The 27,811-nt window shown below is 34.5% G+C and overlaps 1 long non-coding RNA gene across 1 annotated transcript; it reads right to left on the bottom strand.

Moving 5' to 3' along the window:
- Positions 1-14: 14 nt before the first annotated feature.
- Positions 15-27,811, bottom strand: LOC121411184. Its single transcript, XR_005969435.1, has 3 exons — positions 27,144-27,811; positions 15,170-15,241; positions 15-76 (listed from the first exon to the last, which is right to left on the bottom strand). It is a non-coding gene; the product is annotated as an uncharacterized LOC121411184 (long non-coding RNA).

The raw sequence follows: 27,811 nt of genomic DNA, 5'->3' as shown, positions 1-27,811 counted from the left end.
AAAGGTTTCCTTACCTCATTTACAGTTACATCTTCCTTTATTGTACTACCTCCGCTTCCTGATCTTTTACCAGCCGCTAAGAGCGAGAAAAAAATAATATTGTGTGTCACAAAATAAATCATATTCTGTTATACAATCATTTTCATGAATTCACTTTTCAAGCTAGCTCGATTGTTTACAACCTTACTTAATATAACAATCTTTACACATTATTGATGGCAAAATCAATAGCTGCTTTTGAGCATTTTAATACAGATGTATATCCATAAAACTACAACATAAAAACATTTCTGTTAGTATCAATATACTATAGGATAAATTGAGGAATTTCCGACTGATAAATCAATAGTCACAAAGCACCGAATTGCATACAGACACGATGTATTAGTAGTTAATATGATGATGTAAATACAGAAGTTTAAAACAAAACTGACTTCATTCTACGAAAATACTCCAGAATTATAATGACTACACTTTCACATTCTCAAGACATTTGAAGTACATTAAATCCAAGTAAGTGGCGCATCAGGTATTACTGGTGAACCATTCAAACTACATATTTCAATCATTTCATGTAGACAAACAAAGGTTTTTAATAGAATGGTATTGTTGAACGTTCCATTTGCTCACATACTCAAATTACATAAATGATCTGAAAATAACAAATTATAGTAGTAGGGGACTCGATGAGTATTATGATAAATAAATTCAACATACACGGCATCTAAAAACATATTTCTATGAAATATTTTTTCTGTCATAAAAAGAAGCGATTATCAGTCGTTATGACGTGATTTTATATCCCATTCCCCACTTGCAAGATGCGTATATGAAACTTGATTTATTTTTCTTCTGCATTACACAATAATAAGCTATCACAAATATCACAGAAAGGATTAGACAATGAATGAGATATATTACTGCACATGTAATAAACACCACAGACGCGCCATAAAGCAAACAAACTCAATTTGAATTAAGATTTATCATCTCCATGATATTATAAGACAAAATAATCTAGGAATACAGAAAAGATTACATTTTCCAAATACACCCCCTGATGTTTAATTTTTAATTTTAAGATCAATTCTGCCATCATTTGTTGGTGTACAATAGGGAAAGCGAAGCAGTGGAGCGTTGTGGCCCAGTGGATTAGTCTCCGGACTTTGAAACAGAGGGTCGTGGGTTCAAATCCCAGCCACGGCGTAATTTCCTTCAGCAAGAAATTTATCCACATTGTGCTGCACTCGACCCAGGTGAGGTGAATGGGTACCCGGTAGGATTTTTCCTTGAACGCTTTAGCGCCTATTAATATGGCAGCTCAGCTACAGCCGGGGTAATAATATGATACCAAGTATCAAAGCGCAGTTGAGTATATGCACATAGTAACTGCGCTATATAAATGGACATATTATTATTATTATTACAATACTGTACAGAATTCATAATGTTTTATTTTTCTTCTAAAAGCATGAAGATTAACCATAATCGTCCGCATCCCATATTCACCCGCGCACAGTATCTAAATGAAGGAATGACCTAGAATATTTTTAACCGTAAATCAACCATCCCAATTAATTTGTTTGGCATTGTATGACTGAACAAAAGCATAACGTCATTATGAAATATATTAAAGGATCCATAATGGCTATTGCTCCTCATCGGTGTAAAGATCCCGGAATGGCCATTTCATAATAGGTTATTAGGGAAAGCGAAATCGGACGTTTCAATAAAGATGATGGTTAAAATGAAGGTCATGTAAAATAGCGTTAAACGGGAGTTTTTGCAACCACTTTGCAGACACCTTCTGGAACACAGAATATAAATTGCTAGATGCCTTCCATGACAAAGCAGTCTTCGTCGAGAATCGGTGAATCAAACCAGCGGTGTTCTGGGCTCTGGACAGACGACATATACGTCCGGTCCGAATCTTCGGACAATCTGCTGTCTCAGTTAACCAACTCACTACAAAACCCTTTCAGTTGTCCATTGTGATTGACTTGCATTTTCAATAGATTTGTCACGTTGCAGAAGCCGTCCCCATTGCAACTGCGAAAACTCCTTATTGTCAAATACGGTCCAGGGTCCCGTAACACAAAGGTTAGCGATTGATCGCTAATTTGAAAGAACGATTCTGATTGGTTCCCGTTCAGTCTACTGAGAAAAATGCACATACAACGATGATCTTAATAGGCCATTTCATTTACCGATTAATCGACAATTCTTGTGTTACGGCACCCAGGGTCCCGTTTCATGAAGACTTGTTATAATTACAAATGCACAACTTCTGTTACAAAGGTACTACCAACCAATCAGCTTGAAGGATTTCAGTAGCTTTTCACTGTTATTGAAAATTTGGTATTAAATAATAACAAGTTTTATGAAATGGGCCCTCAGTCTACGTACCTTGGATTTTTGTTCGAAATGCACTCCATCACGCATTAAACATGTCTTATATTCCACTGTCTGTGTTAACAAGCAGTAGTTAAGGATTAAGGATTTGGTATTCGCATTGTGATCATCCTGAAATAATATGGACATTTAAGGACAACATCTGCTCCTCTGACAATGAGGGATGTAAATAGCCTGCACGGTTTAGACGGTTTCATAAGAAAAAAATCATCCAGAATGCATCTATTATTATTTCAGGAATTGTCACAGTTACAGTTATCGGGTGATAGTGCTTGCTCAAAAGCCACCCTCTTGTGTCAGTTACGCTGGACTATTTATCGGGATATACAATGCTGCATATATATTTCAAAATTTCTGTATATATTTTGTGATCATTATTATTACGTTTAAAAGATTTTTAAAAGAACAATCATCCACACGTCATTTTAGCTTGACTGCCTTTGAACGACTGTCCAAATTTACGTCTTTAGTGACATGATATGAAGTGACATATTTGTGAATAATGATATGTCTGTAGGGAATATACAAAGGAAAAACATATCGATGACTGAGAGATATCAAGATAGTACCAGTTGTCACAATTTACAGGAATGAGACAAAATAATTTCTAATAGAAGAGTGACATGTATGTTATATCCGAAATGTATTATAAACTTACGGAGTATGGCTACAGGTAGGACGCTGAGATGCATAATGCTGGCCTAGAATATTGAAGACATTTTTGAGCTGTCAGATGCATGTGACAATGTGGAAAGCCTATTATAAATTTTTAATAATACTGGAGCACCTCAGAGCGACAGTTGTCTTGCCATGCTCAGATCATTCTGTCGTATGTTTGAATATTTACTTTATTCCCATATGGCCAAATTGGTATGTCCATTCTTATCATTCCCTTTTCACACCTCATAGAGGCTGTTTATTTATTAAACTGAACGTTACCATAATAGTCTTAATTTTGTAGGTCAGTTTAATTTTAACATCATAAAAAGTTTTGAATCGAAGTTGAAAACACATTTCATGCGAAACAGAAAATTCTATTTCATTTTATTCGATATTTTAAAGGTCGCATATTTATTTCGCCACCAAAAAATGTATATACATAATTAGGCCTATATATTTCTATAATAAAAAATCTTTACAACTGGACCTAGATAACATTGTTTTTGAAAAATGCAAAACATTTACTACCAATTGAACGCTCTTTAATAATAATAATGATAATAATAATAATGATAATAATACTACTATTAATAATAATAATAATATCATTATTATTACGACGTTGCTTGTATAGCGCACATCACTGCCTATAGGGCGTCTCTGTGCGTTTAATAGGAAAATAGACAAAGAAAGATAGATGATTAAAGCTATTGTGTAGACTGTCTTAATCATAAACAGCAGTTTCATAGACAAATTAAATCTACGACCTTCAATGCATTTGCCCCGTAGATCTGAACATCTGCAGCACATTTCTTTTTCACTTGACAGAATAGAGAAATAAATGTATCTTAGTAGAGTATCATTTGATCTTATTCCAAGGGCATCTGTAAGAAGTTAAAACATGTAAAAGGAAAGAACAAAAAACCAGCGTGGTGGTCTATTAGAGTATGAGGTGAATATATGCCTGCTGATGCGTGGATGTATGTTGGGGTGTGAGAGTGACTTCAAGGGTACATCGCCCCTTTAAAGTAAAATTTTACTTAACGTTTTACAAAATGTGTATTATGTACTTGCGAGTGTTAGTGGAGGAGTGTCTTTGAAAGCATTCCCTTGCTCTTCGTACAAGAAATGGAACATCCAGCTGACCATAAATCTGTAGTCAGTGTATTTGCAAGAAGTGCTTCATTCACTTCTACGAAAGTTTCATCATTCATCAGCAAGAATAAAGGGAGAGAGAAAGAGAGAGAGAGAGCGGGGGAGATAGAAACTAAGAGGGGGTAGAGAGGGGGGGGGGTGAAGAAGAGGGCAGATTGACGGACAGAAAATCAGAAAATGTGTTAAGAGAGACAATTGTCATCCTGATATGAGTTCGTTACATTGACCGTGTCACATACTTTGGCCGCATGTAAGAAAACGTCAGTACACAATATTCATTGGTCTTCAAGTAAAGACCTTTTTCAACTTATAAATGACTCAAAAGAACGTATCGATCAATATGGTTGCCTAAGCACTAGGCGGTAAATTTTAAGGTAGAATACAAAGAGATGCCCTTGGGTTATTACTCTTTACTCGGAGAAAATAACAAATAAATCATGTAAAAGGAATGAGGTAAGGATAGCACCCCCTTTCCTGTTTTATTTTTTTCTGCAAACCAGGTCTCCAATGCAACACTGATACTACCTGAATAATTTTAGTCCGCAAGCTCTGAAAAATCAAATTGTTTTCATTACATTTGAAAGAGATATCATCAAGGAGTGTCGTTGCGCCAACATTATCATCACGAGCTTATTAGAAAATCCTGAAAAAAATGTAACTAATAATTTTGCTCATTACATGAGCATAGCTGGAATAAGTCATTATGGGATTCATGGAAAGCTGGAGTCCATGTTTCATTAATGTGCCAGGACATCAATGGAAAAATTATGCGTATAGGTGTGTGACAGTTTATTGAATGCAATTATACTGAACGCAATAATCAAAACACACGTGTCCCTATTGCTGCAGTCACATTTACCCTTAGGCGGCCGATACGGCTAAGTTTTATTCAAACCACCTATGTAGCTGTTAGAAAAATGTTAACGCGGCTGTTTTCGACTCGTATGGCCGCAATCGGTGAAATGTGACTGCATCACCACTATCATACGACTACGACTGCGTCCATTCATCACATTGTAATTTATGTATGGATAGAATACTGTTTGTATGTAGAGGAAGAGTTTCTCTTTCGGGTAACATTTTGCCATTATGGCTCATTACAGATAACATTGTCTGACTAGACAGCCTATATTGCGTTTTGAGCCACTGCGAATGGTCCCTGATCCGAGTTTAGAATAAATTCGTGTTTTGATCATGTTATGAGATTATGAACGAATGAAATTATTTCATTATTTGAGGGGTATATTAACTATAAGAATAGTATTATCGAAATTTTTGATAATTCAAAACATTATTTTTGAACAAAGGTCAGATTTGTTTCAAACTGTAGTAGAGCATATTACAGTTATACAGTGGTGTATATGGGATAAAAGGCGCACGGGGCAAGGGCTAACATCACATCCCTTTCAAAGTGTATAATAATCACAACTGGTTTATCAAAATGCCTTAGAAATAAAATCATAGATTTTAAAATGAGCGTAGCTTAAAAAATGAAAGGTAACGTCACACTCTTCGTCAGTGCCCATGTGACAAAAAAGAGAGTCAAAATAAAATATAAAATCTATTCTTCTGCGAATATTTTTTTTTCAATCTTAAGACGTTAAAACGGGATATTCTAATTTCTTTTTTTTGTAATCATAGACATGATTCGTATCTAACTAAACAATTAATATGAGCGCGAAGCGCGAGCTGAAAATGATTGATATTCAGACCTGAAAGGGAACCCATTTTAAGGAATTCATAGATAACAGGAATCTCAGTACATAAATCGACCTAATACGAGGGAGAAGCGCGAGCTTTTTTTTAATATTAATATCCTAAGACTGAATATTCTAAGAATTTTTAAAAATCATTGTTATGATGTGTATCTAAACAATTATTGTGAGCGCGAGACCAGAAATCGGAGAAGTACTCCCACAATGGGTATCTAAGTAAGCAATCAATGCAAGCACAATGGTTGGGCTAGAGATGAAAAGTAAGATATTTTCGATTGAAAAGGGAATATTTTAAGTACTTTTTTTAATTCTTGAGGGGAATAAGTATGTCACAAATCAAAATTTGGCACGAACATTCATCCCTAAGTAAAGACATTCATCAACCATTTTCCAAATGTGTTGGAATCTTCATTACCACAGTAACAGCATATAATAATAATAATAATAATAATAAACAGTTCTTGTATAGCGCATATCACAATTATGAATAATGTCTCTATGCGCTTCCAAAGGATTTGGATATTATTACCCCAGCTGTAGCTTGGCTGCCGTAATTACTATGATTACAGCGCACACGCATTTCAAGGAATAAATTCCTGCCAGGTACCCATTCACCTCACCTGGGTTGAGTGCAGCACAATGTGGATAAATTTCTTGCTGAAGGAAATTACGCCATGGCTGGGATATGACGGGGGTATTGATCACCTTCAGTGGTATTCCCTTTCTGCCTCTTTATTCCTTTGCCTTTTATCTTCATTTTTTTCCCTTTTCTTTACGTGCAACCCTTTCCCTTTTCGTACCCCCCTCAAAGTGGAGCCCGAGGCCCCCCTTGCCATCCCCTCCCGATACAACACTGTTGCTATAGGGTCATGACCATTGTATATTAAAGGAGAATGAAACCTTTGGAACAAGATAGCTTGTGTAAAAACAGAAAAATCAAAGAAACAGATCAACGAAAGTTTGAGACAAATCAGAGTAATAATGAGAAAGTTATAAGCAATTGAATATTGCGATCACTAATGCTATGGAGATCTTCAAATTGGCAATGCGCCAAAGATGTGTGATGTCACTTGTGAACAACTCTCCCAATTACTTTAGTATATATTTCACTTAAATTGCATTTTTTATCATACCTATCTGTAGATCATGAGTTCTTTCTGTAGGAGGGCATGTAATACAGATTTTTAAAGAATACATCATGGGTAAAGAGTTTGTATCACCATAAGAAAAAGCAAAAGAGACATTTTGAGGGTATTTTATAGTCCATCAAAGGGAAACTTGTTCACATGTGACATCACACATCCTTGTCGCATTGCCAATTTGAGGATCTCCATAGCATTAGTGATTGCAGTATTCAAATGCTCATAACTTTGCATTATTTGTCTGATTTTTCTCAAACTTTCTATGTTCTCATTCTTTTATTTTTCTGTTTCGACACAAGCCTACTTGATCCAAAGGTTTCATTCCCCTTTAACTTCGATTTAATTCTCATAGGGAGGGTAGCATATCGTCAATGATTTGAAATAAGTATTCGTACGATGATTTAGAACTTTGCACAGACGCTCCACGTCTCAACATATACGCAGAATGTCTTTCCCTCTCATTGAAACCTCCATTCAGTACACCTGAAATCAGGGGTAGATGTGAACGTATTCTGAAGTCTATTTGGCATAATCGTTAAGCCGGTATTAAGTAAGTGCCCTTTGTTAACTTCCATTGCAAAATTACATAAGCAGATATTTTTTCGCACTGATGCAACTGAGGGGGCAATACACGGTCCATGACAACATTTGTTAAGAGTCCCGAGATTTTGACCAAAATATGTTCAGAAAAATCATACCTCATAACGTCATATCCTACCCTTTTTTAGTTTCCCTTTTCTTTTGTTTCCTATTACCCCCCCCCCCGGGGGTGGAACTTGTTTTTTGGGGATGGGGGCATGCCTTCTGTAGCAGGACGCCTTGAAACATGCTTTATTTTATACGGTTACCTGGAACACTTACAAGTTATGTCACAATATTTGGCATAACCTTATCCTTCGTATCTTTGAAATGGTAACGATTGAATATCTTACACAACGGCGAGGATCAGGTACGAGAATCTTATAATAATCATAGCAAAATTCTATATTATTTTACTTTTCTATTCTCTTTTCACTTGTTGCCCCTTTTCAAAAATTAGAGATATTATTTTTCACTTGGTTGCTACCGTAAGTAATAGGGAATATATAATTATTCATTTATGTAAAGTCATCACTATTTGTTCATCAACTAACACTTTGCACTTTTGTAGGCGAGACTTGAAAGAAAAGAAGGCCTCACGCATTTATCTCGGTCTCTATAAATACTAAATAAATTATGAATTCTGATTTCGACCTAATCTATGCCATTCAGTTAATAAAATACAGTTATCATCACTGTAATATTTCAAATCGAAAGTTATTTCCATTGTCTTAATTCTTGAAAATTAAGCGAAATTGGAATGTGTCTCCATGTACTTTTCAGGTCAATAATAATAATGATGCAATATTGACTAATGTAGATCACACAGTAATAATGTCTTGTTGAGCCGGGAGAAGGGTGAATTGATTTCCACAAATGTTTTATTCCTCCAAGATTCTCCCCGGAGAAGAATATTTGATTGTATTTGGGAAGGAGTTTGTATTAAGATTCATATTTCCGATCAGACTAGTGGATATCCACTCTTCTGAACAACTTGCCGAGCATGGTACACGGTTTAAAAAAAGGGGGGATTTACTTCATTAATATTGACCAAGTGCATTCTTCGATCATCGATTTGATTTCCCTTGGGTAATGCTAAGCAATTAAATATCTCGTCAATTCATTCTGGAGTTTAGGATTTAGCATTGTTTCATGAAGGATTTGTATGGGGAAAATTTGGGTATGAAATTCATTAGTATAAAGTGCAAGCACTTATTTCTCATACTGTCATAGGCCAACACGAACCACTTATGATATCGTGAATTTAAGTGATGATTCATAAATTGGGCATATTTGTGTTGAATATTTATAACACTAATATAAAAGACATTATGGCCTTCCTATGATTAATTAACCTTTCCATAAATGTGCGTGGCGAATCACACATCTATGACCCTCCCCCCCCCCTTCAATACAATCTTGAATACGTAACTGTGCCGCCATAGGGAACAGTATATAGAGCTAGATTTTTTTTATTGCAAGGGTCGCTTTTATAAAATCAAAAGACCAGAAAGATGTTGGGGGAAAAAACAAGCGATACCAATAACAAACCAGAAGGTAAGAAATACATGCGTCTTTACATTTACAACCCATTTATTTTTTTTTATTTATTTATTTCTTTATCTATTTATTTATTTATTTATTTATTTATTCATTCATTCATTCATTCATTCATTTATTTATTTATTTATTTATTTATTTATTTATTTATTTATCTTTTATTCATTCATTCATTTATCTATTTTTTTTTGTTTTGCAAAGCAGCCTACAATAACTACAATAGGAGTGTCGCCTTGTTCCATTGTAGTCTTTTGAAGCTCAACAAAAAAAGCTCATGATCTGGACCAATGAGATGATACGTTGAATTCAACTTGCGCGTTTACACCTGGATGTGATGGTTTGACAACAACTACTATCTCATTGTGGAACACTCCCTGATCCAGACAGTATTGATTTGAATTCAAGAAAGAAAACTGTTAAGATTGAAAATGATTGTGTCCATGGGATCGTGATTGTCAATCCATGTTTATGCCAAACACGCAACCTAGTGGCGCAGTCATATTTCCCCTACGGCGGCCGTGCGGCGATTCGAAAACAGCCGTTTTAACATTTTTTTTTGTCCCAGCTAAAAACTTGCTTTGAATAGAAATGAATAAAACGGCTGTTTTTTTTACTCGTCGTTATGACCGCCGTAGCGTAGGGGAAATGTGACTGCAGCGTAAGTTCACGAGCATGTGAAGAGATTTTCATTCATATCAATATCTTCATGACTTTTCAATCTGGTGCACGTAGTAATCATAAAGTATTACATGGATCATTGATGGGCAAAGTTGTTTTTTGCCAAAAATTAAACAAGTATTGATATCGACTTTGTCTTACGTGACATTATAAATTTAATACGGACATATAATTGCTTTTTACTTTGTGAATTGTAGAAAATAACGAATTCCTGCTTGAAAGAATGCAATGTGATTAAAGTGTGTTCACATGATCGACTATATGAATATGTGATTCACACTGTTGAAATGCTCAAATTTAACAGTGTGAAGGTGTTTTCACATTGTGTTCCACACTGAACTGTGAACGCACGGTGGCAGACATAGTAGGGATATACGGGGAAGAGAAAGATTATATATCCCTTAGAATATATATGGGCAATTCCATGGAAAATGTTCACTTAAGAGAAAAAATGAAGTTTCAGATTTCACTTAAGCAGTCAAATTTTCTTAAAAAGTAATCTATAAAGTCTCAATTTCCAATAAATAAATCGCAATATTGATAAAATTTTGTAGTTTTTTCCATCATCAAAAAAATAGACTAGTAAATTGCAAGATGTAAAAAATGTGGCTATTTTTAAACAATTCATCTTTCCTGTCTCTACTAAAAGCAAACAAGGTCCCAGAGGTCTCTTTTAACTTTTGAATAATTGATTAATGTTTAAATCAACAGAAAATAATTGTTAAATTTTATGTCATTCATCAATTTTAGAGAAATCTGTCTTCAGATTTGTGTGATTTCTTTACCATTATCAGTGTCATGTCCGTTACGTTTTTCACTTAAAGTTTTCACAGCTTACAGGAAATTTGTCTAAAGGTACTGCAGATTCAGATTCTATGTTAGAATTAAACCCCCTACCATGTGTAGCAATCATTTTCCCTTACCACTTCTCATTTTCATAAAAATGGCGTAACGGACATGACAATTCGCGTAACGGACATGACGCCTTATATATGGCAAAAGGCAGCATTCACAAAAACAAAATATTAGGCTCAGTGTCACAGACTGAGGTCAGTCTCAATTGTTTGAGGATAGCTGAATGTAATATTTCCTGGAATCTGCATGTCATTCAAGCTATTTTTAGAAGTTGGTGAATGATGAAAGTTCAGCTCTTGTTCTGGTAGATTTTTCTGAGAATTAACGGTATGCCACATATAATATTAGGATAAGATGCAGCTAGATCTGGCAACATACTCAGATCACAATCTGCATCATTTGTGTTTGAACAAACTTTTGATTATCTTAGGTTTTTGCACTGACAGTTTTGAGCATGATAAAACTCCAAATTGTGAATTCATGATCCTTGATGATATAACATGTACTTCAATGTATCTGACTTTCACCAACCTCTACATGTACTTCTTCAGTGATGGCATGGGCTCACATTTAAAAACAAGTTTGTATTCGGATATCTGTGTTACATGATGTAGCTTGAATTCATGAATCTACAGTGGCATTTCTTTGCAGTATCACAAAGCAAAGGGGCTGTGGAAAGAATGTGGCACCATCAATAAATTATGTCATCATAGTATTTTGGTCAGCCATAATCACAATTTGAATGATGTATCTTCAATTGTACTCAAGCAGCGCGGACAATGTAACGAAATTATACAGCCACATTTGTCAGCAAGCAAGATTGTAAGATTTAGAACATCCAAGATTTGATGAAAGGATGATTATACTCAGGATGATAGTTATTTTGAATGAAAAAAATCTCAGAAGCATATTTACAAACATTCCGATTACCTTTAAACTCATACATAATCGATAATGAAAGACCGGTTTCCAGGTACTGCTATTAAATTTTTATCAAAATACTTTTTAACACCATTTTTTGTAATCTTAAAACTGGCATTAATACTAGTACATGTTCTTTATCATACAATACATTCCATAATATGTTCATCTTGGATTTATACAGGTCTGGTACATTTTGTTTTCTTCTCACAAAAATGAGATTTGGTCTTCTCAGTGTGCAGTAGTGGTATGATAAACATTGTATTCAATATAGAATTATCACTAAGGCTATATAGCTATTAAATTGATGATACCTGCTAATAATATCTACATATTTTTCTTTAGAGTGTTAGTAAAGGTACTTTGCTGTTACATAATTACTTTCATTATTCATATTTCTTTCATTTTCAAACTAAGAAGTGCTGATGAAGTTCATTTCGTAAGGGTGTCATGTCCGTTACGCTAGTATATTATCAAATATTAAGGCATGAATAAAAAATAATCTTTTCTATCAACTTTTTCTCCTTTAATTATGTGTGGTGGATGATAGTAACAGGAAAATACTCATTAACTGTTGTTAACCGGTGTAAAATAATTTTTTTAAAATATTTTTTTGTTTTATAAATATTGTACAAAAAGACCCCCTCTCAAATTGCAAAATAATAGGAGATATTACAGATTACCAGTTATGATATGTGTCTCCAACCTCTAGCCTTAACATGTAAACAATTAGACTTGTACCATATCTTGTAATAAAATAATTATATTCGCTTACAAAAAGTGGACGAAACTGTCATGTCCGTTACGCTTCGTGTGTCATGTCCGTTACGCTACATTTTGAGCTAGGAATACAGAATGCACTGCAAAACTGTTGTTAAACACCATTTTATGGATAAAGCATGATCTTAAGGTTAAATTAACACCAACATTAGGTGCATGCAATCTAAGAATTCACAGGAATTTTGATAAGCAATAGGAGGTAAAAATGCTTCGTCCATTTCGTGTCATGTCCGTTACGCTAACAAAGAGTGCAATTTCTCCGCAACTGTTCAACGAAAGGATTTGAAATTTTATGTGTATGTAACAGATACATAAATGTGTCTGATAAGCTTAGCAATAATTATCAGAAGACTGCTAATTCTACTGTATAAACTTTTGAATTACAAAAAATTGTCTGAACGTCATGTCCGTTACGCTGGAATTGACCATATACCTTAGATAGGAATATTGCTATTTTTGCGGGCAATGCACAACACAATTTCCAAGAAATTTAAAATTCTTAATGCAGAAGAATTGTATTATCTAAAAAAATAAAATAGAAATAGAAATGGTATCTTGGGAATCTCAAATGTCAAGATATCATTTTATTTAATCTTATTTTATTTATTTATATATTCATATTCCACAAATCCTCTAAGTACATTTCATTATAAATCATTTTTTTACAATGAAAAGATGCCTCAACTGCATGATATATGCAGGGTTGAAACGTACCAATTAAATGAAAAAAGTAGAGGGGCCATCTGATATGCAAAGCTTGTGAGATGTATACCCCCTATCAAAATTTCATACAAGGGTAATATGATATAAGTAGAGTAAAATAATCAGCAAAATTCTATAAATGTATGGAGATATAAACACTGTAACACGAATGTATATACACTATATACAAAATTGCATATTGACTTTAAAATAATCCAACACTACCGTGGATAGTATTCACAAAGGAATTGATTGAATCAGTAAGAATTCAGAAGATTTTTTTTTTTGATGAGCACTTTAAATCGGTTCAGATTAGCTGCCTCTTTTATTCCTCTGTCCAGAGAATTCCAGATTTTTATGTGAAAAATACAGTTTTGCTAATACTGTTCTACTTTTTAGGTAAGTGATAGTTATTTGACTGTCTCGTATTATATGAATGGAAATTATTGTTTCTCATAAATTTCTTTGTAGGACATTAGGTAAATTATTTCTATCTACCTGAGGCATAAATTGGAATAGTTGTAAGTGGTACAGGTCACTGACTTTAAGGATACGTTAATGATTTAATGATAATTATTTTGATGATGATTTGTAAAATTCTAACTAATTCGGTGTAGAATTCAATTAACACATTATGAAAATTATCGCACAAGCATTGATTTCCAGACTGGGAATTGTTGGGGGAATTGCTAATAGTGTTATAGTGCTAGACGCAAATATTTCGTAAATGGAAGTACGGACGTTCCCTCGAGTTTTTAATCTAAAAGACATTTCATTTACTCAGCATACATCAGGAGACCAAAATGACTTTCTTAATATCGCATCCTTTGGACATCGTGTCTGCGAATGAAGATATGAAAACATGCAAAGTTTCTGTGTAGAATCAGAAGATGAGATATTAGCTATCTTTCAGACGTCATAATGGGCCAAAGTAGACGAGCTAGTCATCGGCGTGTAATGATACCTAGTAAAAAAAATTAGGGGGTCGCACATGGCGTTTGGGGCTAACTTTCTAAAATGTCGTGAGAAAACCAAAATGACGTTTTAAAATGACGTATGATATCAATTTGTGATAGAGTTTGACAAAATATTCAGAAGAGTATATCCTATTGCACCCTTTCCCTTTCCTTTTCTCTTTATTTATTTTTTCTTAGAGAAATATTTGGGAGTCAGTGCCCAAGCACTCATATCTATTAACCAGAAGAACAGGGGATGGTACATAAAACTGTTCTCTACTCACCGAAGAATTGGTGGCCTGTTTTTGTGCTTGAATTTCTCGTTTTTTAACCAGTTCTCTAAATTACCTCAATTGCTAATAACCCAACTGAAACCCAACTTACAATTAACGAATATTTTCATTCAGATGGTTATCAACAACATAATAACTTTAACTTGCAAACCAACTTCTGCTAATGGGAATCAAGAAGCTTATTCATAGCCAAGAACATGATACATTCGATTCGTGCGTTACTTACGATTGGTTTCATAAAACAACACCGGACATAAGTTTCTAAAATTATTCATGGTCAGAATCAATGAAACATTTATTATCTACGAGAAGGAAATATCAAGAACGGTAAAAAGGAAAAATTAACGCACACTTTGATATCGATTTGGTAAAAAAAATAATAAAAGCAATGTTAAAACAACAGCTCAGGTCCTTAACTGCTATAAGTAAATCCTAGCCACTTTCTCTGAATACTCCAATTTCGTCATCAAATTCATATTTCAAATTTACGTCATCATTATCATCCCCATTGTCATCACCTTCATCGTCATCGTCATTCAATCACCAAGGAAAACTATTCCTATCAAATCACCAAACTCTACGCCTGCGTGGACACCCCTCCACCGTGCCCAATAAGATCCACCCTCGCAGTGCAATATCAAGTTTACTTTATTATCACTTTGGAAGAAAAATGGAGGAAAACATATTCTCTCGCTCATCACCCTCAATCAGGCTGATCTCTCACCGTTGTCATAATAAGACTATTTTGGGGTATAACTTACGATTTCTTCGACAGTAGAAACATAGCTCGCTCTTCCTGCTTCCACCCGTGCAACGTGTTTGACAGAAGCTCCCTATGGATTCAAAAACACAAGGCATTAAGTTACAAAATTGGTGCTAATAGGAAACGACTTTGTCCGATGAGTGAGAGAAATAAGAAGATGAAATTCAAGTCTGTTTAGTTATCATGCTATGAATAATTCACTTTTTTTGTTTACTTATGAATCCTAACACCTGGTTTTCTTGAGGTATGAAACTGCCATTTTACTGGATTAAATACAGTCTTCTAGTCAGACGGAATTAAGCAGATCTTTACCTGACTTGGGGCAAATAAAACAATAATATTCTGATGTCTTTCAGACGAGTTAATAGGTAAAATGAAACATTTACCATCCGTATTTCCATTATGTTTAACATTATAACAATTATCTTTTTTTGATTGACTTTTATTACTTGACGTGGTATACGTATACAACTTTTACCATCAGTCTTCTTTGTTATGTATTACATTATAAAAATTATTCATTATGCTTAATATAACTTATTACTTGAAATAATATTGAATCTATTAGAATCACCAATAGCATGTAGAAATACTGTAGTAGTAGTAGTAGTATAACAGCAGCAGCAGCAGCAGCAGCAGTAGTAGTATAGCAGTATAGTAGTAGTATAAATAGTAGTAGCAGTGGTAGTAGTATAGGATAAAAAAAATAGTTTTTTTTTCTCATATGAGATAGTATCTTAGTATCATCATCATTCATTACTCTTATCAGTTTGACTGTCAAAATATATTATAAGTAATAGTCAAATTACTCCAAATGTTTAGCATATTCCTTACTAAGTGTATGCAGATGCATTTTTGCAAATTTCCCGTAGGCCTATCTCTGAATTAATTCTCCATGACTTTGAAAGCAAGTTCACAATTATAAAACAGGATTATTTCTGTAACCAATGTGCAGCTGTAGGCTGACACTTACTCTCTATATTTACCTCTCCTATTTTAATACCACCTAATTGATTAGAATCAGCAAACGTGTCAAAAATCATGCAGATGTTCTTGCCCTTCGCATCGATGTACAAAATTTTGTTCATGAGTTACCCGATTACACATGCGCAGAAGACGTTTCTCCACATTTTCGCACCGACTAACAATCTATTTTTTTTAAGTTTAAGGTTACAAAGTACAATTAAAGTAGCGTTACTCCGTTACTGGATTGCGTTTCTATCACATTTTCTAATTTTTGGTGTATAGATATTTATACATTACCGGTATATTGAATCAAGAGTAATTTTGTACGTGAGGAAAAAGAAAATTAGTCTGGAAGCAATAGCAACGAATCGTACAGTCCTATAAATAAGCTTTTTTTCTGTCTAAAATTGTATCTTCTTCATTCTTATAATATTGAATTTAATATAAGTAACAATAGTTAAAATAATAATAATGATAATCATAATAGTAATAATAATAATACTATTAGTATTAATATTATAATGAAAATAATAATAATAATAGTATTATAACAGTAAAATTACGAAGATAAATCTTTTAACTGTTTAACTGTTTTGTGAAATGAAGCGAAACTTTAAAATGTCATAGCTTTTTTATTTTACATCCGATTTTGATGAAATTTTTAGTGTTATGCTTGTTGAATTTTCTCTTCTATTCAAATCATGTTTTTGTTGGGGTGGACTTGTCCTTTAAGGATAATGCTATGAAGTACTATCTAGAGATTCCAATAAATATTCATGAACAAATTTCTGCTCTATAGTTAGCAAAATTATACCATTGAAATATTGTTGTTGTTTTTAGAACTGTCCTGCATGTCATATAATCTAAACCAGAAATTGTAATATATTGATTGATACTGCAAATACAGAAAAACTCTGAGATGTAATAATGGGGATACAGGGAGAAACAAACAAATCTTCCCCTACTCTGATTGAATCCCTTTTTTTACTTCCTAAATAGCGTATTTGACAGTGATGGAAGATAAATCGCGTCGGACAGTTTGTATGGTAAATTACTCTGGAGACCTATAAATATTCTTATTAGCGAGCAATTTATTTCATTCTCATCTTAATTAGACTAAAATTCATTCCCAATCAAGATATTTCCATCCATTCTCAAGAACAACCCACACCAAAGCCTAATGCATCGATGATATGGAGAGCATGTGTGTTATTTGGCCAAAACTATTACACTTTAGTCTTTAAAACATGAAGACCAAATTCGAAGATAAATATAATGAAATTCCGTTATGTTAATAATGACAGGGGAGAAGGGTGCATGATGATCCTTTGTGGTATTGAATGTGTATGTAGGGTGTGGTTTGAGTGAGGGGCGAGAGTACGCATGCGTGTGGGGTGAAAATTGGATGTGTACCTATAACACATGAATCTGTGCGCCGGACGACCAAATATATTTGCAGTAGAGTGAGAGAGCGAAGCCAGCAAGCGGTGACTTGCGAGAAATAATTGAATAGCAATTATATCAAAGACGTTATACGCAGGATATTCCATAATTTACCACTAAAACCCAGTTCTAAAATTGGGGGGACAATCAACATAAATTAAAAACTAATGAAATTTATGCATAGGATATTATTCGCTCGCACTCTGCTGGAGGAAAAGTTCTTAGCAAGAAGTAGATACGAGCGGAAAAAAAAATCAACGACAAATTTTTAAATTCTATACCCATTTTATCAAAAATGGATGTATATAGGATAACGATATGGAAGCGAATAAAACAGTTAATGTTTTTTATTCAAACCATCAAAATGCATGTTTTTAATTCATACATATAACTTACAAGTGGTAATGTAATGAATATTCCAAAATAAAATTACTGTTCATAGTTGTTGGTGTCTTGTTTCTGTTGTCCGTTTATTTCTCAGAATCGTTGTTTTAGTAAAATCATTTTCCATCTTTTAACATAATACTTTTATATTTTAAATTTTCTTACATATTCTAGTATTCGCTGTTATCCATGTGCAATTGGGTGTTCTTTCCTAATACTTTAACACGCGTTTTTATAGAACTTTTTTTTTTACATTCTCTTAAATAAGGTATCAAGTCTGACGTTTCATGTTGGTTCTAGTAAAAACGGAATAAGGATAACTATTTAACCAACACACCAAAGGTAACAAACCTATTTTATAATATTATTCGGTGATATCATTTTTAAGCTGCTCTTCTATTCAGAATATGAATTCTGTAAAATGGCATTTATAATAAGTTTTCAGTTATTTCAGCTGATGAAAGAATCAGATTCATTATTTCATAAGCTCATTCGCGAAAAACAAAATCATTCCATGCTCCCTAAAATGTTAATGAATGAAATTTAAAAAAATCATATTATTGGGAGCAGTTAGAAGATGTCGTTACGAAAAAAATTCTTAGATTTCATAATTTCTCCCATTGATGATTTTTCCTCTTTTTCTGCTTTATTAAAATCTAACATGAGGTCACTGTCAGCCTACCTTGATGATGATGAAATCCTTAGATTATATATTCATATAGTGATTCAATTATCTATGCGCTTTGCAATAAAATACATAGAAATGAAGATCATTATTATGTGAGTAAGAGGATGAATCATACATATTTCAGAAAATGAAAAAGAATTTGTGTCAAATCTGTAATATTCAATGGGTAATGTAAAAGAAATACAAACACTATATGCATGGCTATACGCAGCGGGGGAGGGGGCAATTTGAAAACTTACATATTATTTACTAATTTTTTTTTACAATTTTCACCAAAAGTGCACACCAATTTTACTTCACAAAATGCAAAAACGCCCCAATAAGCTCGGTCGCTTCGCTCCCTCGCTTTCGATTTTTTGAAAAAGCTTTCGCGTGCTGCCCCCGCGAAAAATTTCTGCGTAGTGTCATGACTAATGTGCTAATTGAGAAGGAAAACGTATATAAAATTGGAATAAAACATATTTTGTTTGTGTCATATTATAAATAACATGGATAATACTTTTGGTATGCTAAATAAAAATATAAACAGTAATTGATGAGGTCCTGTTACTATCAATGTCGTTGAAAAATGACAAATGTATTAGAGTACATCCGATATTTCCGTCAGAACAATGTCATATGCACAAGGAATTAGGTAAAGGTGAAAGCTTTAAGATGCATTAGGCAAATCTAGCAATCAGCTCCTGGGATTATGTAGTCTAGATCATACAACTTAAGTTCGTCATTATATGCGAAAACAAATTATCTTTGCTAAAAAAGGGCACGAATTGATCCAAATAATAGGGTTTCTTTAAGTAGCTTCTTTTCGATGGTAGAATAATCTTTCAAATCATGACAATACCAGATCATGTTATCCAACCAGACAGAAGTTATCCGTAAAAAATACAGTATATATACATTATATATTTATATATTTCTAGTTAACCATAGTTATGATGGTGGGTGTATTTGAACCTCATATAGAGCAGTGAAATTTGTTTCGGTTTCTTAACTTTTATCTTTGCCCATGCATCCCCCATCCCTGCACAAGAAAGGAAGGGTTTAAAAAAACAACAACTTAGTTGTGCCTTAATAATAGCAATTGCAATGGTACTCGGTGTATATCATGATATCGCCGAAGTCGACTAATAAATCATGTCCAGTAATACTGAATTTGAACATTGAATTAATTCTGCATATCAATATCATGATTTCATATAGCTAACTCATCCCTGCTCGTAAAGCCAAACAAAATAAACATTATTTCATACCAAAAAAGTGATACAGTAATATCTGGATCCTGGCATAAGGCAAGGGGCCGTCCACCGAGCCTGTGTATTTACCATATAGCTTACGATGGTGGAAAGAGGAGGGCGGGGGGGGGGGCAAAATCACCCAATGGGTGTGTTGAATTTTATGTTAATACATAATGAGGTATTCTAAAGTTGTAAGACCATGAAGACCAAGTACTATGTTTTCCGTAATTATCCCTTAACACAGTGGACGTTTGATTTTAATGGCTAAAATTGCTTTAGAATCCATTTTATAAAGCTATTGAAGACCACCATGGGTTCTTTGAAGATGTAGAATTTAAATAGATGTATTATATACCGCAGCACTAGCGTCCTTTGGCAAGGCGTTTATCTACATTTGCCACTCTCGACCCAGGTGTAGTAAATGGGTACCCGGTAGGAAGAAATTCCTTGGAATGCTCGATGCGTCCGATCAGGGTAGCCGTGCAAAAGCCGGGGTAATAGTATGCAGCGCTTAGAAACATTTGTATTAAGCGCTATATAAATGTTGCATATTGTTATTATTATTACTATGGAAAAATATATCTTTCAAAGTTGGCACAGCTGTTCTGCCAAGTGAATATGATGATTATATTCTTCAAGATCATTAAGGTGATATGTTTACACTTGGATACTTGGATAATGAGATCATATTTTATAGTGTGATGTAAAATTTGATTTGCACAAACGTAAGGTATGATTGCAATGAATGAATCTAGGTGTCCATCAAGTCATAATCCTACAAGAGTTACAGTTCATTACAAAATATTATTTTCTAATGAATTATAGTTGTTTTATAGACACTTTAACGGATAAATGTGTAAGCAGGCGTGGAAACGGCCCTCGATCTTTAATTATCTTTCGAGTAAGAATCCCATTCTTCCCTTGCACCTTAAAAATGGGGTAATAATACAGGAAATGAGAAAGTATGAATCAAAGAAGATTCATCTCTCAGAGTGGTTGCTACCTTCTAGCTTTTCGCTCCTATAGCTATGTGATATCCCATCACTACGTCTAAATCAGATCAATGCAAGACACTAAGAAATCGAGTAAAATGTTCATAATTTGCTGGTAACCCGGAGTAACTGACATGGCTGAAAGAAAAAAAAAAAAAGAGAGATGAAGAGAGGTTAAAAGTGCTGCGATAGGGCGGACGACCATCTCATCAAGAGCGATGGCCTTCTCAGGCAGCCTGTTTGAAGCTGTCACAGATCATGGCGTCAAAATGTCTTTTCATTTTTTTTTCTTTACTTGAGTTGCTTCCTTCTCTTTCCTGCTTTTTCTGTGGACGTTACTTCACGCTCTAATTCTTTTTCAAGGGAGCTTGACGCAATATGTTTAGTTTTCATAAATCAACAATAAAGCTGTTGAATATTTTCGAGCTTCGTATTTCTCAAATTGCACTCAATTTTTAAAGTATTGTACGTGGCTTTAAATACCGTCATAATGACATATGTGCTACTTTTTCTATGAGATTCGCCTACGTTAAGCCACTTTTCCTTAATTATTGTATGTGACCCGGCTATGCATTAATTTAAAAAAGAAATCGGTTAACCCCGGTTTGAGAAAACGTTTCCAATAAAACAAATTACGTCGTATAGTTGTTAGATTAGAGTGGTGTAACGGGAAATTTGGGGGTGCACTTCGATCAATACGGAGCCCAACAACAAGATACCAAATATGAGATTATCTTGAAAGCCTATGTACCAGGGGGCCATTTCATAAATCTATTCGTAAGTTATCCTTTCTTGTGGTAAATGATATTCACCATTAATGTTCATTGATGATTATTTAGCGCGTAACAAAGTTTCACCAGTCGTTCTTAGAGTCGCTCTGCTTCATATAAGTCTACAAAAACGTAAAATAAAAGGCAATCAACAAAATTTATTAATATGAAATGCAGATCCATCGTTATAGGAAGCAAAATATCCTTCTTTTCCAAAATTAGGGAGATATTGCATGAAAAGAAAATAAAACTTTACTTTTGATTTGACTTTGAGGAGCACATGGCAAAATGGCGCATTTGATAGTCAGCGTAGACATGTAACTGATATTTTGTGAATACAGGGTCATAAATCTGCCCTAGTATCCGACATTTTTTTTATCCCTCTTGTTACAACCAGAGATGAGAGAGTATGTCAAAGCTGAGAAATCTGAATTTCAGATTATTGCAAATATAAGAGGCTCTTTCAAGAGCATGATGCAAAATATGGGTGGCAATTCCGCCGTATAATTTGAAGTAAAGACTGATGCACCATAATTAGATTTCATTTTTGGAAACTAGAATTTCTTATCACGCCCTGAACTCTTAAAATTTGACCCGAAAATCTGTCCTTTTTGGTGTCTAAATGACTGGGACTAAGGCAAAAAAAAATTTACCAGGAATACGGTATGAAATGACAATGGCCCACCTCCATAATTATTTTGGGTAATATTTTATTCGGAACTAGCGTTGCCCCAAAACATTGAAGAGTGTGGTATTCTTATTCATGTTATTGGACATATAATGTTTCCGTTCATGAAAGCTTGGTCAAAATGCACGATAATCAAAATGATAAAAGCTAATGCTTTTGGACGTGCATATTGCGTTACTGTCCATTTTTCAGTGACATTCAACCTTCTGAAAATGATTTCAAGCGAGGCAAACTGAAAGAGTAAATGGAGAACCATGACAACGACATGGTTTATTTTTTTAATTTAGCCATTTCAGATCATATGGACAATGCGTACGTAGGTATCCTGTATCATGTATTTTGATTCAAAGCTCTGGGAAATAATCGTGCTGGTTCTTCGAAAATAATAATTTTGACAACTTGAAAAGTCGTCATATTCAATGTAAATATTTCGTTTTAAAAGCATTGAAAATCACCATTAAAGACATTCAACTGCATACTTATAAACTGTAAATTAAATATTGTGCTGTTCATGTTTGATTTATAGTTGATTTTCATAATGGCTTAATCATTGATATTTTTGTATCTAATGGTCTAATTTGATAATGATTTCAATTGAAATGACCAGGATGAAAACCAACCTAGTTAAACTAAACAATATTATCCAGTTAAATATGTTTGATACCTTAATGAATGAATTTTACAACGTGTGTATTTCTGTCTGCTGTATCTAATCATAATCAGAATTTATATTTTCTGCTTACCACACATGGTGGCTTGTCATTGTTCAAAACCCACCTACACCTGACAAAGGAAATTATAATTGGTATAGTGTCGAAAATCTGTCTATCTGACGGTCAGTCGGGTGGGTGTTTCATGAAAGTTGTCAGCACTGACTAAATTGTCAGTGCTGACAATTATAGTGAAATCCTTGTTTTTGATTGGCTGAGAGGCACTGGCCTCTGACTGTTCCTATGGTAACTGTCAGCGAAAGACAACTTGTCAGTGCTGACAACTTTCATGAAACGGCCCCCTGATCTGGGTCGCCCTAGCCACTAACCCGTCTCTGTGGTCTAGTGGTTAAGGCACCGGCGTTCAAAGCTGGGGGCCCGGGTTCGATTCCCGGCAGAGACATTTTTTCGGCATTGCCAATTTTTCGAAAGGGCAGATAGCTCTAGGGAACCTTGATTTAAGCTACGCCTCACATTGTTCTCTTCATCCATTTCTTTCACAAAATATTTAAATAAAAGAGTTGCTAAAGCTGGTGTACATGTATATGTATGATTTCACACATTTACATATATATATATATATATATATATATATATATATATATATATATATGACTTATGAGACACATATCTCACCAACCAACAAATTAATGCGAGCCTGTTTAGGACTGTTTGTAGTAACCCATTGGAGGATACATATCTCACTATAATGCGAGTGCCGAGAGCGAGCTGAAATTTCTTTATATTCTGACCTGAAAGCTTGATATTCTAAGCATTTTCGGTACCAATGATTAAGATGGGTATCTAAAAAACATTAAATGCGAGCGCAAAGCGCGAGCTGAAAATTTTGATAATCGATCTGAAAAAATTACATTTTAATGGACGTTTTTAATAAAGAACAAGATATATATCCAACAAAAGATTATTGCAAATCGAAGCGGAAGTTCTTTCGAGGCTTAGAACTAAAAACGGGACTTTCTATTCACCTATTTAATCATGATAAGTATGGGTTTTTGCTACAGAAATGATGCGAGCGGGAAGCGCGAGCTGAAATTTTTTATATTCCAATCTGAAAAGTTGACATTTTGAGCACGATTTTAAATAAAGAAGAGTTTTGTATCTCAATCTCGCTTGCTGATTTCTGTGTAAAATTACAATCTTATATTATTTTTTGCACATGCGGAATTATTGGGGGCAAAACGATATGTATGCCCCCAGTATTTTCATTGGTGGGGCGATCCCCCTGCCCCCCCCCCCCCCAGGATCGACGCCTCTTTTTGTGGACGTTCATCACTATCTAACCTGATGGGGGTGTTTCACAAAGATTTAAGTATGACTAGAGTCGCACTTACATGCCGACGCGTACATACAACGAGCGATCTTATTGATTGATACAGTAGTTCGCGTCCGCCTTTTATACCGCCGCACGCAACTAGGCATTTGACTGCGACTCTAAGTATCTTTGTGAAACACCCCCGTCGGTATCTATCTCTTTTGTAGTCAAAGTCGATATTGTCCGAGTAAAGTCACGTCCTAAATAGAACCCGACACTTTGGAATAAACATCAAATATATATAACTCTCCTAGTGATCTGCCATAACCTTTGTGAACTTGGGCGGATATCAAAATCCATTTAAGGATTTTATGAAACATTATCAAAGCAGTCATCTTTTGCTTTCGAAAGATCTTTCAGCAGCTTCAGTGGCTGAATGGGAGGAGGAATATGAGAATCTTGAATGGGCTCACTAATGAATTCTGGCGAGTAAAAAAAGTCACTGTGATCTGAAATACCGAAGTATCAATATACGGCTGAGTGAGAGTTGTAGTTTAAAATGTTGAGTCCTTCTTAATCATCATCTGCAAATCTAGCAATGTTAAAGTTTTATGTTTCTTTCCTTGTTGGGTTGAGGGAGATGTCTATCTGAGACGAAACAAAAACAGAAAATATCTGCAAGACTACATCCCCGTGAAAATAATGGCAATCATTTAGTTTCATCTGTTGCATCGTAATGAATATTAAAGAAAAGGGACGGATCGATCGTTGAGATAAAAAAGAGCTATTGTTGCTGAAAGAGAGTTTTCGCTCACGCATTACGTTCTATGGAATTAAATATATAATTCACTACGATATTATCTACATCAATAGCATTATCCTTGGTAACCTTGACGAGAAAGATGGTTTAGTTTACTCACAATGGAAGTTCGATCCTGTGAAATCTAGATTGTGAAAGCAAATCACCGTCATTATGAAATAAATAATAAACATCATGAAAAATATCGTCGGAAAACTGTATTACTTTCCCCGGCATTCAGCAACAAAACTTTGAAATTCCTGTTCAGGTTTAAAGCCATGCTGAATGCTTTGCCAAAAGCACTATACATGTACACTAAAGTAATTCCATTTGACAAAGTACATTATGATGCGGTGTTTTGCTTAGGGTCATACATTTTCAGGTCCACTACATTTGATCCCGCGAAAAGTATTATGTGAAACTAGATACTGACCCCAAGTCTAATTTTAATCTTAATCATTTCAAACGATTTTTTTAGACTAAAGGCTAATTTCACGCCTATATAGTCGGGGAAAACTGGGGGTGGGGGCTTATTTAGAACCGTCGGATATCTGTTGTCAAAATACGCAATCTTGGTAAAAATCTATACATGCATGCCGTGATTCTTTTTTTTAAATGTAAGATTTAGTAAGATTTAACGAAATAAACCTGACAAAGTTTATTACGCTTTTGTATGGGTAAAAATGACTTTGCACTAAAATTTAAAACTTAGGTTTCAATAACAATCGATTTTGGTGTGTATTCTTTGTAGTGTTCTTGAGAAGTGCTCATGATTAAAAAAAATCATTTTAAAGAAGTTGTTCCGACCTGCCAGTACAAAAAATTATTTGCGTTACTCCTGAGTCCTGAACCGCGCACTCAGATGTTGCAATAATATTATAGTCTTTTAGATCCACGAGAAAAATAATAAGAAACATCGCGGCGAGAGCTAATCGCATGATCTTGGGGATAATCAGCCCCCTCCCTCCCCCATTCTTTTTAGTGTTAAGATATCATTTGTGATATTTTCTGGAAATTTCAGACTATTTCAATTCTTAAGATCAGAAGTAGTTTTATGAAGAAAGTTAAAGTGTGAATCCATACACCATTTACGTAAATTAGAAATATCTTGGTGGAAAAAAAGGTTCGAAAAAGCAATGTCATTGATTGCAAAAGTCATATGAAATACTACTACTACTACTACTACTGTTATACTTCTATAATACTACTGCTGATACCCAACTATTACCATTACCACTACCACTGGTAATACCACTTCCTCTTCTACTTCTACTACTAGCTCACTACTACTACTACTACTACTACTACTACTACTACTACTACTACTACTACTACTACTACTTCTACTACTACTACTACTACTACTACTACTACTACTACTACTGCTGCTGCTGCTGCTGCTGCTACTACTAGTACTATTACTGCTGCTGCTGCTACTACTACTACTACTACTACTACTACTACTACTACTACTACTACTACTACTGCTACTACTACTACTACCACCTCACTACTACTACTACTACTACTACTACTACTACTACTACTACTACACTGCAAAAAATCCGGTGTTGATTTAACACCAGCCCGGAATCTATATATTTCAACACTAGAGAAGTATTGAAACAACACCAGTTTGGAATCAAACCGATATGCTGCTTTAATACTAATTGGTGTTGTATAAACACCTACCTGGTTTTAGACCAAAACGAAACTGGTGTTATTTAACACTTCTCTGGTGTGGATATATATAGATTCCGGGCTGATGTTAAATCAACATCAGAGTTTTTGCAGTGAATTACTAATGCTGCTATTTTCACTACACGGTTATGTAGGAGACATTGCCATTCATAAATGATTTATGTGGGGACTACGCACATCTACCGGGATTAACCACTTTACTTTCTTTCATCATTTTTTCATACATCGTATACTGATGACTTATAAATCATCACGATTATAAACGCCAACGAATATCTGAATAGATGATTTGAGCAAATTTTAAGTATAACAATTAAACTCACCGCTAACCACTGTCGATGAAAGAAGCACCAAGGCAAGTATAACAGGAACTAAAAAGTAATAAAAAGAATTTTTATGTCTGACTCCACACGCCATTTTAGTCTGTGTTATAGGGGTTGGTTGGCTTGTTGATGGAAACGTCGAGTGTAGGTGTTCACTCTCCTTTTGAGCAGACGATCAAATGCGTTCAGATGGAGACCTGCTTTCAGAGAAAGCCTTTTTATCCAAAATCAGACAGAAGAAGAATTGATCTAGTGAACTCCTTCGTACGTTCATTTAGAGTGGGTCAGAAACTTATTTTTCTTTTCTCCAAAATCACCTTCATTGGTGTTTCATAAATTACCAAGCTGCTTTATCGATGCTAATTTACGAAGCGAAGTTCCGAAGTTTCATAAACCAATCATTCCTCGAAGTGAATGACCTGACCAGGCAAAAGCTGAAAGGTAAATCGACGATGGCTAAAGAGGAGAAACCATTAGCGGATTAATGAAATAATTGTTGTGTAGCAGAAAACAATTAATTAGATGACTATAGATACAAAGGTGGGTAGACACTTAAACTGTCTGCTTTTAAAAACAAGTACTTGTTGACAGCGTGGTCAAGCAGCATACCTTGTTTCCTCATCGCAGTTCGTCGTTTAACTGAGATGGACCAGCGCAGCAAGACGGTT

This window comes from Lytechinus variegatus, chromosome 3, assembly GCF_018143015.1.
Source record: "Lytechinus variegatus isolate NC3 chromosome 3, Lvar_3.0, whole genome shotgun sequence".
Taxonomy (NCBI): Eukaryota; Metazoa; Echinodermata; class Echinoidea; order Temnopleuroida; family Toxopneustidae; genus Lytechinus; species Lytechinus variegatus.
Note: the sequence above shows the minus strand (reverse complement) of the source record. Positions and strands in the feature narration are given on the sequence as shown.